This window comes from Harpegnathos saltator, unplaced genomic scaffold (assembly GCF_003227715.2).
Source record: "Harpegnathos saltator strain DR-91 unplaced genomic scaffold, Hsal_v8.6 scaffold208, whole genome shotgun sequence".
Taxonomy (NCBI): domain Eukaryota; kingdom Metazoa; phylum Arthropoda; class Insecta; order Hymenoptera; family Formicidae; genus Harpegnathos; species Harpegnathos saltator.
Genome location: NW_020229993.1, coordinates 1013171 through 1027398, shown reverse-complemented (window position 1 = coordinate 1027398; position 14228 = coordinate 1013171). Strand labels below are relative to the sequence as shown.

The window sequence follows — 14228 nt, the reverse complement described above, 5'->3', positions numbered from 1 at the left end:
ATTTATATAGAATGATGGAAACTTTTTCTGCTCAGTTTAACGAGATCTACGAGATGTGCGATCTTGCGTTACATGCAAGCAGTACGATTTTTTTTCCTCGAATCGCAATGCGATGTATATTTGGATATTTATCTCGTTCGATTTGGCACAGCCTTTCTGCGACTCCAAATCCTTTGTAAAGTAACTTTTAAAAGTATCTAAAAAATATATTTTGATAAAAACGCACAAAATCCCATGCAGTCTAAAATTACACATGATTAAAAATCGAGGTAGCGATATGCAATCACGCCTAATTCAAAATCGCATCTGCGGCATGAGATTGCGTACGAAACTGTGATGGAACATATTGCATTCACTGCTATTTTTAAAAAACATCTCATCGCGAATTTCATAAAATTACACATCCCTACTTCTATTTGCACATGAGCACTCGGACCAAAACCGGACACCCTGTATACATATTCGATGGACAAACTTTATGAAAACGGTGGACGTCGCATATATACCTCGCCCTTAATATTCGCATCTCGCGGATCACGCTGAAAATTTGGCAAATCCCGCAGTAGATCGTTCGTGGCTCGACGGTCGTATCCATCCCGTTTCTACCTCGGCAGGATAATGTGATTTATGAGCACATGCGCGCGCGCACACGGGAGGATAGTTTTCCGTTTGATTTTTAACTCACCACCGTCCGCCGCGCTATACTCGCCCGGCGAACGTCCGATTTTCGTTGCAGCCGCGTCGCGATATTTTCACGCGCATGATGTTTTGCGATAGCAGATAATCCGAAATTCTATTTTGATGTACGCGCAGGTATTAATTACAGTTCGAAACACGAGATCACGGAAGTCCATTTATCAGAGGGAAGTCATAATATTCTCATCAGTGCGTATAACACGATAATTAAACAACAGGTTTTACTTTGTGTCTCTCTATGCGAGACGAAAACTGCGAAGTAATTTATGTCGCTGTCGCGTGCACGATGAATCCATCCTACTTTAGAGCGAAACGTGCTATTCTCTCTTTCTTCTTTCCTTTTTTTTTTGTAGTTATCCGCCGGTGATTAGAGTAATTAGAGAAGGCTAACGTAAATCGTAGCGAGAGGAGGGAAGGAACTGGCGATCGGTAAGCGAATTTATTTCTTCTGTTAAATTAGAAGCGTTTACGTATACGAAGGAAACTACACCCGTCGTTACGAGTCGTTTGCTACTTGCGGAACGAACGATCAGATCCATTAATCCGATACAAACGACCGCGCGCTCACCACGTGGAAACCTACTTACAAATTACAATAATGCCCTTATGTGATTCGCTGAGACGCTTAAAGACACGCTCGTCGATATCCGTGTGATTTCCAAGGAAATACTTACAACCAACAGACGTAGGCCTGTATTTTTAATTATACTTGAAATGTCGATTTGTCGAAGCTCCAAATTTCTGAAGCTTCGACATATCGAGATGACGAAATTTAAAAATGTGAATAGTCGAGAACATTTGGATATCGGAACGTCTGGAATATTCGGGCTTGGAGAACTCGAAAGTGTATTGAATAAATGCAAAATTAGTTCTATTAAATACTACGATGTTTCGAGGTTCTCGATTAGTATCCCAAGTTTCGAAGCTTCAAAGTCGAATTATTCCAAGTTTAGAACTCAAACTTGATTCATTGTCTGATTCGTTGCAGCAGTCAAAGTTACGCTTGACGATTTCCAAGGAAATATTCGGGCGTAAGGCTGTAAATATAAAATATAAAGCTTCGGTTCTTCAAAGTTGTAAATCTTCCAAGCATTGACACATTATGTTCGAGTGACGAAATTTAAAAATCTGAATCTTCGAATATTAAAGCGTTTAAATATTCTTTAGGAGCTCTAAAAGACGTACAATTAAATAAATATAAAATTAATTCTATCAAGAATTGCGGTGCCCTGAATCTTTGAACGGAGTTCGAAAATATAGCTTCAAATCTGAGTTATTCAAAAAGCCTTAATTCTCAGCTTCAAATATCGAATTATACTGAAGCTCTGAAAAGCTTCGAATGTATAAATAATACTATCTTTACTTAAGGAAGGAGGAAAACTTCTTTCCCAGCAGCTCTGCAAGCCGCTGGATAAAATTCAGAATATGCGGAATAATACGGAATATTGCCTGAAATTGATTTGAATTCGGTTGGCGCGCTACCGTAGACGACTCACACAGCAATCTTTAATTGCACTTCATCATACACACAACCCAAATATTGATAGGCGACTTATCTATTAACTTAGGCAGGGTTTCATACAGCAAGATAAACTTCGCAGTTAATTACTTGCAAGATACACTTCCAAATCTATTAGCGCCGGGAAAACATTGTTCCTCGTTGTCTTACGCGTAACTCGCTCATGAACGGGCGAATACCTGCCACATGCTTACGAGACGTCGGTATGCGGTCCAGTTATTCATCGAGTGCGCGCGCGCGCGCGCGCGCGCGACGAGTTAATTAAGACGAGTTTATAACGACGACGACTGACATTCCATCGAAACACGCGTTAAGTTTCGCGCAGCCCCGCATTCGTATTCTCGAGTTCTCCGTGTGCTCGGCTCATACGCGCGCCGAAGTCGGTCGTGAGAATGTTCGCCGTCGCGAGAATCGCGATGTTCCGAGCAAACGGATAAGGGAACGCTCGATATCCCGGCTGTAAATGAGGGCACGAATTTACGGGGAGCGCTCGTACGCGCCAGCAAACGCAGGCGGAATAAATAAATCTCCCGCGAAATCTTCCTGCACCGAGGTAATATTATCGGCGGAGAAGGCGATGTTGTATAGCGAATCATCCCGCGGGCTGCCGAGGAACACAATCGCGCCGAGCGTCCACATGGGCGCACGAACGATTCTCGTTAACGGAGAACGGATTTCAGGCAGAGAGGCAGAAACTACCAATTACGATACGTCGCATCATCTTGCCCGTGGAGAATTGGACGGGGTACAATCGTCGCATACGAATGAGCGCGATCGTCGCGGGATAAGTCGTTAGCGACTTGCTTCCTCTCCCTTTCTCTCACTCGCACTCCTCTCACTCCTCTCTCTCTCTCTCTCTCTCTCTCTCTTGCCCCTTTCTCTCGCTCTTCCCGAGACGGCCGTATGTACCCTTCATTAGTATGGTGTAAACGAGCTCTCGTTGCCGACGTACGTAAGCCGACCACAAACGAGAGAATGCGCGCCCACGTGTCTATGGGCCAACAGTGGCGGCCCGGTCCACTCTGCCGCGCTGCCACGGCGTAATCAGGTTTATCTCGTGGTTGCACACAGAGGGACAAGTACCAGTTCGTGACAAGCCTCGCGCGTTATGTCCTTCAGGAATGTCGAGCACGTGCCGGCTCCTCTGGGATGATCATAATCGTCTTGTAGACGCGCCGAAATTAAATGTAATTGTCGGCTCGCGCGCGCAACTTCCACGCGGATAATCGCGTCCTGCGGAAACAATCCTCGCCTTCCTCCCCACCTCCTATGCTCGATCACCGCCGTGACCGGCGATTATCGTCGAGCTGTCGCAACCGAAGAACGTGCAAACGACGGGGACGACGGCGACGACGACGACGACGACGACGACGACGACGACGACGACGACAAGAGTATAGAAATTATATTCGATATTCACAGGGAATTTGGATCGCGGTGATAACGTGGCCGAGTAGAACGTTCAACGAGAGCGTACACTTTCCGACCTCGCGACCCCCGCGACCCTCACGCGGCGAGCAAAGTTCCGAAGTTTTCGCGCGCGCGCACGGAATATTTAGAATGTAATTATGGCCGGGTAGTCGCCCTTGCGTTGACAGGTGCTTCGTAACAACTCGAGATAATGAAGTTTCCGTCGTGGGAACAAAGGGACGGGATCCAGTCTGTGGTGTCTTCCGTGTTCTACTGGCTAGGAATGTGAAGTTCCTGTGCCAAATGCGGCGACAGATACACGAGCGCGCACGCGCGCGCGCGAATACGCCGCCGCCGCTCCGGGAAACGTCCCGCGGATTTGCATTGAGACTCGTTTCTTAAATAGGCGCTTGTTCAACAGGCTGATATAACCGTCGGCAGTTTATTTTCTCCGAGGAGGGGCGGAGGGGAGAGGGTTCGTCGTGCAAACTCGGCGTATTTACGCGAAATTCGCCGTCTTCGCGACTCGTATTTATCCTGTGCAATATTTAAATGTCCGCCATTGTATGCTATTCCGAAGAAATATCACGCGCACACCAGCACCCATTTTCCAATTCGAATCGAGATTCACATTTGTCGCGTTTCTCGCGGATATACTTGCGTCTAGGTAAACGTGAAAATTACACGTTGATATTTGCCTGTGATTTAGTCAGACTACACGATAATTTCGGTAATCTTATAGAGAAGATTATACCTTTCGATTTTCTTTTCTTTTTTTTACTTTAAGGTATGCAGAGGATATTTGATAAAGGATGAAATTTCAAGACGTTTGTATTTTAAACTATATCGAAGTCGTAAGATATAACTCGTAAAATATCACTGCAAAAATGACTGCAGTCCTTATTAGGAATTATTAAGAATCGCTGTCAGTTTAAGCATATCATTGACAATGTTCTTATTAATTTGCTTTTTTCATATTTGTCACATGACCTAATTTTCGTGAGAGAATATCTCTTTCAAAGTTTACGTTTTACTAAATTGATAAGTTTATCATGTATTAAAATAACAAGATCCAGGAAAAACTAATAAGGGTCTCTACTAAAAGTTTGAATTTAGGTTTAGCGCAACGAAATCTATAAAGAAATATTTTAACGACAAATCGATTAAGCCCAAGCCTTGTAGGATCTGTTGTTTCAGTAGATGATAGACTCATCAATTTGACAAGGCTGAAGGATATTCGAATATTTTCGACCAGTGTCTCTAACAAGCTTGTAAGCTTGATTTACGATAACAAAGTTATCCGAGAGATATTCAGCGTTATTTAAGAAAAAAATTATCGAGAACACGGAACACGAGAACACGGAAATGCATTTTCCTATTTAGCGCATCGTTGACACTCTTGCAATGTTTTTATTTATATTTATGGAACGCCGAAAACTTTTTTACGTTTCGAATGGTAGTCAGCGATTTTATATCACAATATTTCGAATGCATTTATTTCGTTTATATTTGGAGGAGAGGAAAGGACCCGTGCGTATGATTTGCTCGGTATATTAATCATTTTTTCTACAAAAGGCATGTAATCAAATGTATCGAATTTGTATCGAAATGTTGAAGTCTCTTTTCCGCGTTGCTGATTAGTTGTCGTATCGTGCCTTACTTCATTGCACATGCACTGTCGTGCATTTTGACAGTTCGTGATTATTCGTGGTTAAATTTCACGAGATTTTGCAGCTTTCTGAGTACTGAACTGATTGACTTTAAAATTTACTTTTTCGAGCCGTAATTATTTTTTTATTGTACAAATGTTGTGTTCTTTTTAATATAGTATAGAAGCTAAATAGAGCGCGCGCATCTGTAGTGTTCTAGTTAACATATAAATTGCAGTGTCTATATTCGATCTATCTAAACGATGTTTGCATCTATGATAGCTTCGGGCGACAGGATTGCGCGGAGATACCGAGCGGTGATTTAAAGCAGCTAAAAAAGCGGCTACGCAACAGGCTGTCTGATTCGAGAGATTTCCCACGTCCGTAAGCCTCGCCGTCCTCTCGGACATTGTTCGCTCGGACGTTATTATCCGAGCATGTTACGTAACCCGTTACGATTCCCGACGGTCACGTAATCGCGCCTTTATTTCGAGTGGCGGCACAAAGGAGTTGAATTTCTAGTGGTCGATGGTCTCTCCGGCGTGCCTCAATGTCTGCGGAATGCCGAGTCCGTGCCAAATGCTGACGTGCATCCTTCAACACGTGGTGCAAATACTTCGGAAAGGTGCGATCGTCGATTGCCGACCGAAGTATTCAACCAATGTTATACGCTACCGTACGGCACTTTAATAGCGCAGGCTGCAGTTTAATTAGAATCGAAAATCGTAATTGCGAGACGTCGAGGTCACAATAGCTTCCGAGTTACGAGCTAGCAAAGTTGACTGGTGACGTAGAGCTGATTTCGCTACTTTCAATCTGTGACCGCGTAAACACCGCGTGCCGATCTACTGCTCTTATCGATTTTCGCGAATCAGCTGATCTCCCCCCATTCAGCTGATTTTATCTTTTGCTTTCTTTATAGATCTTTACCCCGCACCCTTTATCTTTCCTTGTATCTTTTATTTTACATCTTATATCTTTTCACTTTATATGCACGTGAAGAAAGAACGACTACATATGATTATTGAGAATATTTGACTATATATAATTATGTAGAAATTACTTGGTTCTATATAGCTATATGTACGATAGTTATATGTAATTAGACGTCCTCACATACACACGGAAAAAATATTGCTGTACTAATACAGTTGAAATAACTGCTTATGTTGTGGCAGTCTGCGACATAGATGCTTAATTGAATGAAACGGTTTTTTTCTTTTCCTCATCTAACAACGGTTTTTGTAGTTTTTTTTTGTGCAAATAATTGGCGGCAGATTGATATACGTGCGCGCGTAGTTAAAGATTTGAGAGAGCATAATTCAATTGTCTTTCTCTATTAAAATTCTAGACTCCGATTAAGCTTCAAAATATGTCATTAAAATGTTGTATCCTCGACAGACTTGTACGGACAGTGAAATTACTCGCGCGTTCATGATCTTAAGCCGACATTCGCAACTCAAATGTCATTATCATCCAACACATATAGTCGCAGTTTTATGAAACTCTAATTATTTGTTTACCTTATTTTAGACTAGAGTAAATGTTGATTCAAACAGTCACGTTACGGTCGGTGAATACAAAGCTGTAATTGGTTACTCTCTCGATCGAAGATCGTAAATAATTTGCGATTATGAATACTAGATTTAAACGATGTTATGGACTGCTCTTGCTCTTTCCTTCCTCGAGGATCAATACAATTTATGATTAAGCATGCGCTATATATAGAGTGCGACACTCTGTGAGCGTTGAATTTTCAACACTCACCCCGTTTCGCGCTGAAATCCATCGCCGTCCATTGACGTCCAGAAGTTCACTCAGGTCCAAGCTGATTCACGGACAAAACTCGCTTCTGCATCCCAAACGAACTGCGACGTTTCGTGTCCAAAAGTTCGCAGCGGCCAACCTTCATCCTGTGTCGTCCTACGTTGATTGCACTTCATCTCCCTTCACATCGTCACGATTAGTAGCCACGTTTCGGCGGCGTTTAATTAATTAACGGCCGTATTAATGAAAACTTTGTTTAACTCGGAGAACGAGTTCAATTAACGAGAGACGAAAGCAGAATGCACGGGTTAGTTTAATGAATCTCTATCGTTAAATTCGATAAATTCGCACTGCAGTTCTGAAACACGTGATGAATAATCCAACGCTCCAGGAACGTAATCGCCACTCGCGAGTCGCGTATAAAAAAGTCACAGACCGGAAACGGACATTTAGAAAGTACCAATGGTCGCTACGATCGCGAGGGAAACCTATCAACGCGAGGGAAATAATTGTGAAGTTGCGTGCGCGGCGACGCAATTCCGAACGTGTCATTGGACTCTGCTCGGAATAATTAGAACATTATATCGAAAAAACAGTTTTCTCGTGCATGGTTCTACACGTTGAATCCTAAACCAGCACACTAGAACACAATAGTTAAAATATTATGTACGCGTTTATATATCCGTATTAAAAATTATTTATATTAATCAAGATATTTATTACATGATACGTATAAACGCTTAAAAAAGTGATTTTTTAATTATCTTGAGCAGTGATATTTTGCTTAACGACACATATACACATACACATACATATGCACAAATCCATGTACTAAAATCTACGAGTAATGTAAGCCGCATTAACTTGAAAGAAATTTTGTGAAGATCTACCATCTTAAATTTTCATGTTTACCTTTTTCTTAATTATCCACTTAGAGTTTGAACTGGGAGTCAACCACATTCCGCTACGAGATCTAAAGAAAGCGAAAAACGAAGAAGAAACATATTATACAGTTAGTTAAATTCAAAGATTCAACTCAACGTAGCAATATCTACGCATAGAGATATGAAAATACCGATTCTCTGCGGTTGTAACTCGGATCATTCTGTTACGTCTCGGCTTTCGACAGCAAAGGGTTACGAAGTGAAATATATGAGTTTATGAAGCTACTTTCGAGTCAACTCTGCTCGACCTGAACCAAATCCTCCGGTGCGGCATTCACTTCCACTGGAACTTTGTCTGCCTTCCTGATGCGACCGCAAGCTCCGACAAATCTGAAACAAAATACGATTTTCCTAATTAGCTACGGCGATAAAGGGGTTGTTTAATCTCGAGGAATTAAGAATACGAGGGTATTTAACTTCCTGTTAGGGACTGTCCTTAATAATACTAATACAGCAATGCGTCTGATACATTTTATAATTATTATTTTAGCAAAGCATCTAAAAGCGTTTTCTTTCATTTACCGACTTTGTTTTAAAAAATAGCACGTAAAGTTTTCCATGCAGTAAAGTTTTCAATAAAAAAGAAAGAATTTGCATGATAACAGCAATATGCAAAAATTTTATGCCTATCAGGTCATAAAGCTCGATAGAAAATTAATATATACATAAACATTATCTTCAATATTAATTTGCATTTCCTCATCGCAGATTAAAAAAATTTCGTGCGGTTTTCCCAAACCCATCTGCAAAATATTGAGATCTATTTCCTTCTCAAGTACGTTTAATAACCTCTCCAAATTTTTTTCGTTCTATGAAGCAACCATCTATCTGCTCTCTTTATATATCCTTTTAGTAATCTTTATATATCCTTATATATCCTTATATATATTCTTTATATATAAGTCTATATATATTCTTTATATATAAGTCTATATATATATCTTTATATATCCTTATATATATCGTAATATTCTCGATATTATTCTTTTATTATATATTGTTTCTGTATTATTTAGATAAAGCTATTTGTTAATGCCGCGTTCTTTGCTCGGATAAAGCCGTCGGATAAGACCGTAAATAAATAAATAATAATATAGATAATAAAGTTACATAAATAAATAAATAAATAAATACATATAAATATGAAAGATGCGAGATTCTGCTTTCTCTCTGTATGTTTTTCTCTTGAATACAATAAAAATGAGGATGCAGTAGTCACCCTTGAAATATCAGAATGCTCCATCGTGCTTCCCGAAGATCCCGGCACGATGATCGCGCGCACGATTCGCCGCAATTTATTTCGCACACGTTCCGATCGATTTAGAAAACTCGGAGATAACACGCGACATCGTCCGTTGTGTTCACGTTCGCGTCGAAGGCTGTTGTGATCGTTTGTTCGCCGTATCTCTACGTGTGTTGTTCCGAAGATCGCACAACTTTCAACGGTCTGATCGCACTTAAGAGTACCGTCACGTCATCTGCCTGAGTATCGAGTCCGCTATATATCGTAGTATTATGCACAACTTTAAATTCGGTTAATAAACACGCGTTTCTGATTTCGTTGCGTTAGAATTTCTAACGCTGATTAAACTCCTGAGGGCGCCGTTAAGGTTACCATACGGCAGTTTAGGGACATTTTGTATGTAGATTTTAAGCCGCGGACAGGCAGATATGGATACAAAATCGCGAGCAGGACGAAGTAATCTCCTATATATTTCAGCGACATCGCCTGGAAACGCGTCTGAATACAGATGCCTGCTTAAACAGCTATCGTCGACTAACTGATAAACATTTACGGATTAGTTACACTCTGCTCGGCTCGCGTGTATTATATAACACCCCGGGGCACGGATTATATTTGCCCCGGGGACAAAGACCACTTCACGAGTCATTATTAGATTTGGCAAGTACTCCATACACACCTGGATTGATAAGCGTGACATCGAGGACCCAAATTTGATCCTCGGGTTTATGGCTCCGGGATATTTGAATTAGCAGTTGATTGTATTTGACTCGTCATTGATGCATAATTAATTATTAGGGCTTAATAAATTATATTTGAAATTTCGATTCTTTTCTCGAAGCTTCAAATTTTTGAAGCCTTTATTATATCCGAGTGACGACATTTAAAGAATGTAATTCTTTAAATGTTTGATTACACGAAATTATTTAGAAGAACTAGAAATACATACAATTGAATAAATACAAAATTAATTCTGTTAAGAACTATGATATTTCGAATCTTTGAATAGAATTTGAGATTTCAAGACTTCGAACTTCAATGTCGTTGATTTATATAGCGAAGTGTTATATCAGACAATATTATTTCCAATTGCTGAGTGAAAAAATAACTAAATGAAGTAACTAAGTGTCATCGTGTTTAATAATAATGTAATTGCACTTTTGCAATTTGAATGAAATAATTAATGACAGCATATGTTATTAGCTTATTTCAGGAACACCATGACGTTTCTTTTCCCGAATTTTTTAATTTTTATTTCTTAGTTAAATCTATTTCTTCCGGAAAACTTAATCGTCGCACAAGCACACGTCACTTTCCACTCGTGCAGATTCATAATCATATTTATCCTAATTTGTATATAATTATGTTTATCCTCGCAAGAAAGTTTACCAAGAGAATCAAAGTGTTTTAAAGGTGACTTTGCCGAAGCCACTTCATGTAAATTTTCAGCACACTTCGAACATTAGAGTGCGCGGTAATTTAAATATCCGCGACATTCTCTCCACACATACACGCACACATACACGCGAAACACACATGCGCGCGCGTACACACATGACCCAAAGATCCGCGTTTTTTATCAAACATTTCTAACTCATCGTCTGGAAATTATCCACGTGAAACGGAGACGGGTATTAATAACGAGCGGTACGCATTCGCCTCCCGTTTAATATTTACGAATTGCATGAATAATGAAAAAGTATGGGAAATCTGCCGACCGCTGGCTCCACCGTTGCCCGCCATCCCCGCGGGTGAAGCCGCGTCTGCGCGATAGATAGACCGAAGGTAGACCCGATTAGCGAAGTTTCTCCTCGGGCTCTCGACGTCTTCTTATATACACATACAAGCATAAAATATATTACCCGCGATATTAAAGAACGAGAACGATGACGATGTCGACATCGTCGTCGTCCTCGTCCGCGTCGTCGTTACCGTTGTCGTCAACCAGATCCTCCGCCGGTAAATCTCCATTACCCGAGCCGCGCACTTCAGAGACAGTAAGTCAATATTCCTTTCATATCGTTAATGCGCTAGTGACGGGATTACGTACGTCCGCGCTTATTCATCGGAGATTTGAATCCCCCCTGATCCGCCATCGTCGCCGCCGATCATGCAGCGCCGCGCCGCCTTCTTTCCGCGAACGGTTATTATTTACGCGAAACGAAAGCACCGTCATTTGTTGGGTCTCAACCTCCCTTCCCTCCCCCTCTCACCATGATCCCTCATTTCCACCTTGAGGCGGTATCCCTAATATTGCACAGTTCTATCCCACTCGTTTTCCCAACTCCAGGCCTCGAGCCAGGCCTCTTCTCTCTTTCTCTCTCTTCCTCCTTCCATCTATCTCTTTACACATCTCCTTCAACACCGGAGATCGAACGGCGTGCATAAGTTCGCTATTCCTCCCCTCATACCCCACCGAGTTGGCGAAGTTCTCGCCGGTACAGTGAATCTCTCCTCCCTCCCACTCTCTCTCTCTCTCTCTCTCTCTCTCTCTCTCTCTCTCTCTCTCACTCTCCTGGAGAGTGTACGCGTATTTGCGCAGGTGAAATGCTCTTATAACGCCGAGGAGGAAGCTAGTTCCCGGTGATTGCATTCAATTCGTCGACGACTAGAAAGAAAGTCTGATCGGATTAGAACTCGCTTCCCATCTGCTTCCGAGCGGAGAGGTATGGTTATGCGCGATGCCCCTTTCCTCCTCCTCCTCCTCCATTCCCTGCTCTCCTCTCTGCGCCAGACCTCTCGAGAGGGAGGAAGAGAGAGCTTCTGCGGAATTAAACGCAATGTTCCGTCGCGGAGTCTCATTTAGAATTTTATTGCCCCGCCCCTTCTGTACCGCCGCTGCCATCTGAGCTATGAACTCGAAGGAGCGACAAGTAAGTCGTACGTCCTCCTCGTCAGACCTGCCTTCTTAGGCTGCCTGATTGTATATGCTCTATGTAATTGTCAGGTTGGACGTGCGCGAGTTCGAGAGGAGGACGAGGATCGAGCGAGATCGCGTTGATTCTGATTGACATGTATTAAACGTTGCTTCCGCGCCGATCTAATTCCGCGAGGTGACTCGGCGCGAACAGCTGGAAAGAAGAATGAACGCGTATTACTCGGCGACATCTTGTCTGTTCTGCTGCTCCACCGCTCGCAATAGGAAAGCGAAAAGAGTCAATAAATCGTCGAAAAGAGCCCGGGAAATTTGTTTCCGAGAGACACACTCGTTTCTACCGTTTTCCGGCTTTCCGATTTTGGACTCTAACCCGCGGATGTTTATCATGCAACTATAACTACGTCTCGATTGTTTTAATATAAAAAGAGAAAATTAAAAAGCAACATATTCTTTACATGAAGATATTTTACAAATCAATAACTACTTGTAGAAAGTAAAAATGGAAAGAAAAGATAAAAGAGTATAAAATTAAAGATAAAATAAACAGCATTGTTATGAAGATATACAATTAAAGACTGGAGGAGGAAAAATATTGATTATGTTGAGAAGGGAAATATTTGCAAAATAAGAAACATCGATTGTACCAGTAACATATTTATCTAAATCTACATTCTTTTATTAAAGTAGAATAAACAATTGCTTACGCGAGGAGCTACGATTTTAAGAAAATGCACATTTCTTTATTTGAAAAAAAAAAAAAAAAGAATAGTTTGAACGTACATACCAACATGAGGGAGTATGCTATTAGTACGTATCGAATAAATATCTTTTATTTTTTGAGTGCTTTTTGTCTCAATGTAGAAACTGCTTAGAAACTAAATGATAATCTAGAAACTGACTAGAGCTTCACTGTCTACCTAGTTACTATCAAAACAAGCGTCAACTCTGAACCGACCTAGTCTAAGCAGTAACACTAAGCAAACCCTGCACAGTAGCCAAAATTTCTGACCAGTTACCGTATCACCCTGTATTCCAGCTTGTTTTCTACTTAGATGACACCTTCGCCGAGCATTACGAGCGTACATCCGTCTCACGACCGAAAGTTACCACGCGCGCGTCCGTCACCCCCATTGAATCTCATCGGAAATTTGCATCAATGTGGATACGTAAGCCCCCCTTCTATCGCTCCCTTTCCCATCTCGCCGATCCTTTTAATAACAAAATTTTATCACCACGTCCTCGCAACGAGACGAGTTTTTAACGCAAGTCTGTTCGATATACTTCGATATATATTCAGACGTAAAACAGGATACCCTCCTTGAGCCGCAGGAAGGTAAGCTCCAATCAAGAAACTCGTTTCACGTAAGAACGACTTATGGAATCAGATAAACGTCCGCAAACAATGCTCGTCGTAAATCACGTCTCCGCCGATATACTCCCTCTCCCCTTCGCCTTACCCCCAGCCGCGCGCGGTCGATCCTTTGTCGCCGAACCAGAAATGATGGAAGTAGATCGACGACCTCTCAAAATAACGCGTTCCCGCATCCGATTAACGCGCCGCGCAAGCACTCCAGACGCTTGTGCGCGACCCGACCTGACCCCGGCTCCCTAGGTCGCTTTTGAAGTCTCGTCACTCTTTTAACTCGAGCATTCGCATCGGATTTTTACGATGTACTTGCGTTAATTACTCCTATTATTGTCTGCAAACAACGAACGAGCGACATCACTTGGCGCATCGCGTGGCGAGCGAGGCCACCGCAATGGAGGGTGGAGCGGCCGGAGAGGGCGACGCAGGCGCCTCGTATCAATATGGGGAAAACAATTAATATCCGTCAATCCTGTGAGCCACCGTGCCGAATTATTTGCGGAACAATCGGCGACGTGTTTGACGCGACCCTTCATCCTCCGCCTGAATAATCGCGGTTCGTGCTCGCTCGCGAAATCGTGATCCGTCACGCCGACGAGCGCGCCGCGCCGCGCCGCGCCGATGAGAGATGTTCGCTGGTGGCCGGGCGAATCTCCGCGATTTCGGCGTGTGTATTGCGAGCACGTTGTAACATCGCCGCGTTTACGCGGAAAGGCGGACATTTCCATATAGAACAAGCAATTTACATATAGAGCA

The 14228-nt window shown here is 42.2% G+C and overlaps 1 protein-coding gene and 1 long non-coding RNA gene across 4 annotated transcripts in view; one reads left to right on the top strand and one right to left on the bottom strand.

Moving 5' to 3' along the window:
• dpr12 (defective proboscis extension response 12) overlaps positions 1-14228 on the top strand; it is a 357607-nt gene that overhangs the window by 38788 nt on the left and 304591 nt on the right. The window lies entirely within an intron of this gene.
• The window catches only part of LOC112588396 (uncharacterized), a 260117-nt gene that overhangs the window by 28222 nt on the left and 217667 nt on the right, over positions 1-14228 (bottom strand). The window contains exons 5-7 of the long non-coding RNA XR_003112827.1: positions 8117-8315; positions 7954-8014; positions 7042-7681 (exon numbers count right to left, since the gene is read on the bottom strand). This is a non-coding gene — a long non-coding RNA (uncharacterized LOC112588396). The remainder of the gene's footprint in view (positions 1-7041; positions 7682-7953; positions 8015-8116; positions 8316-14228) is intronic.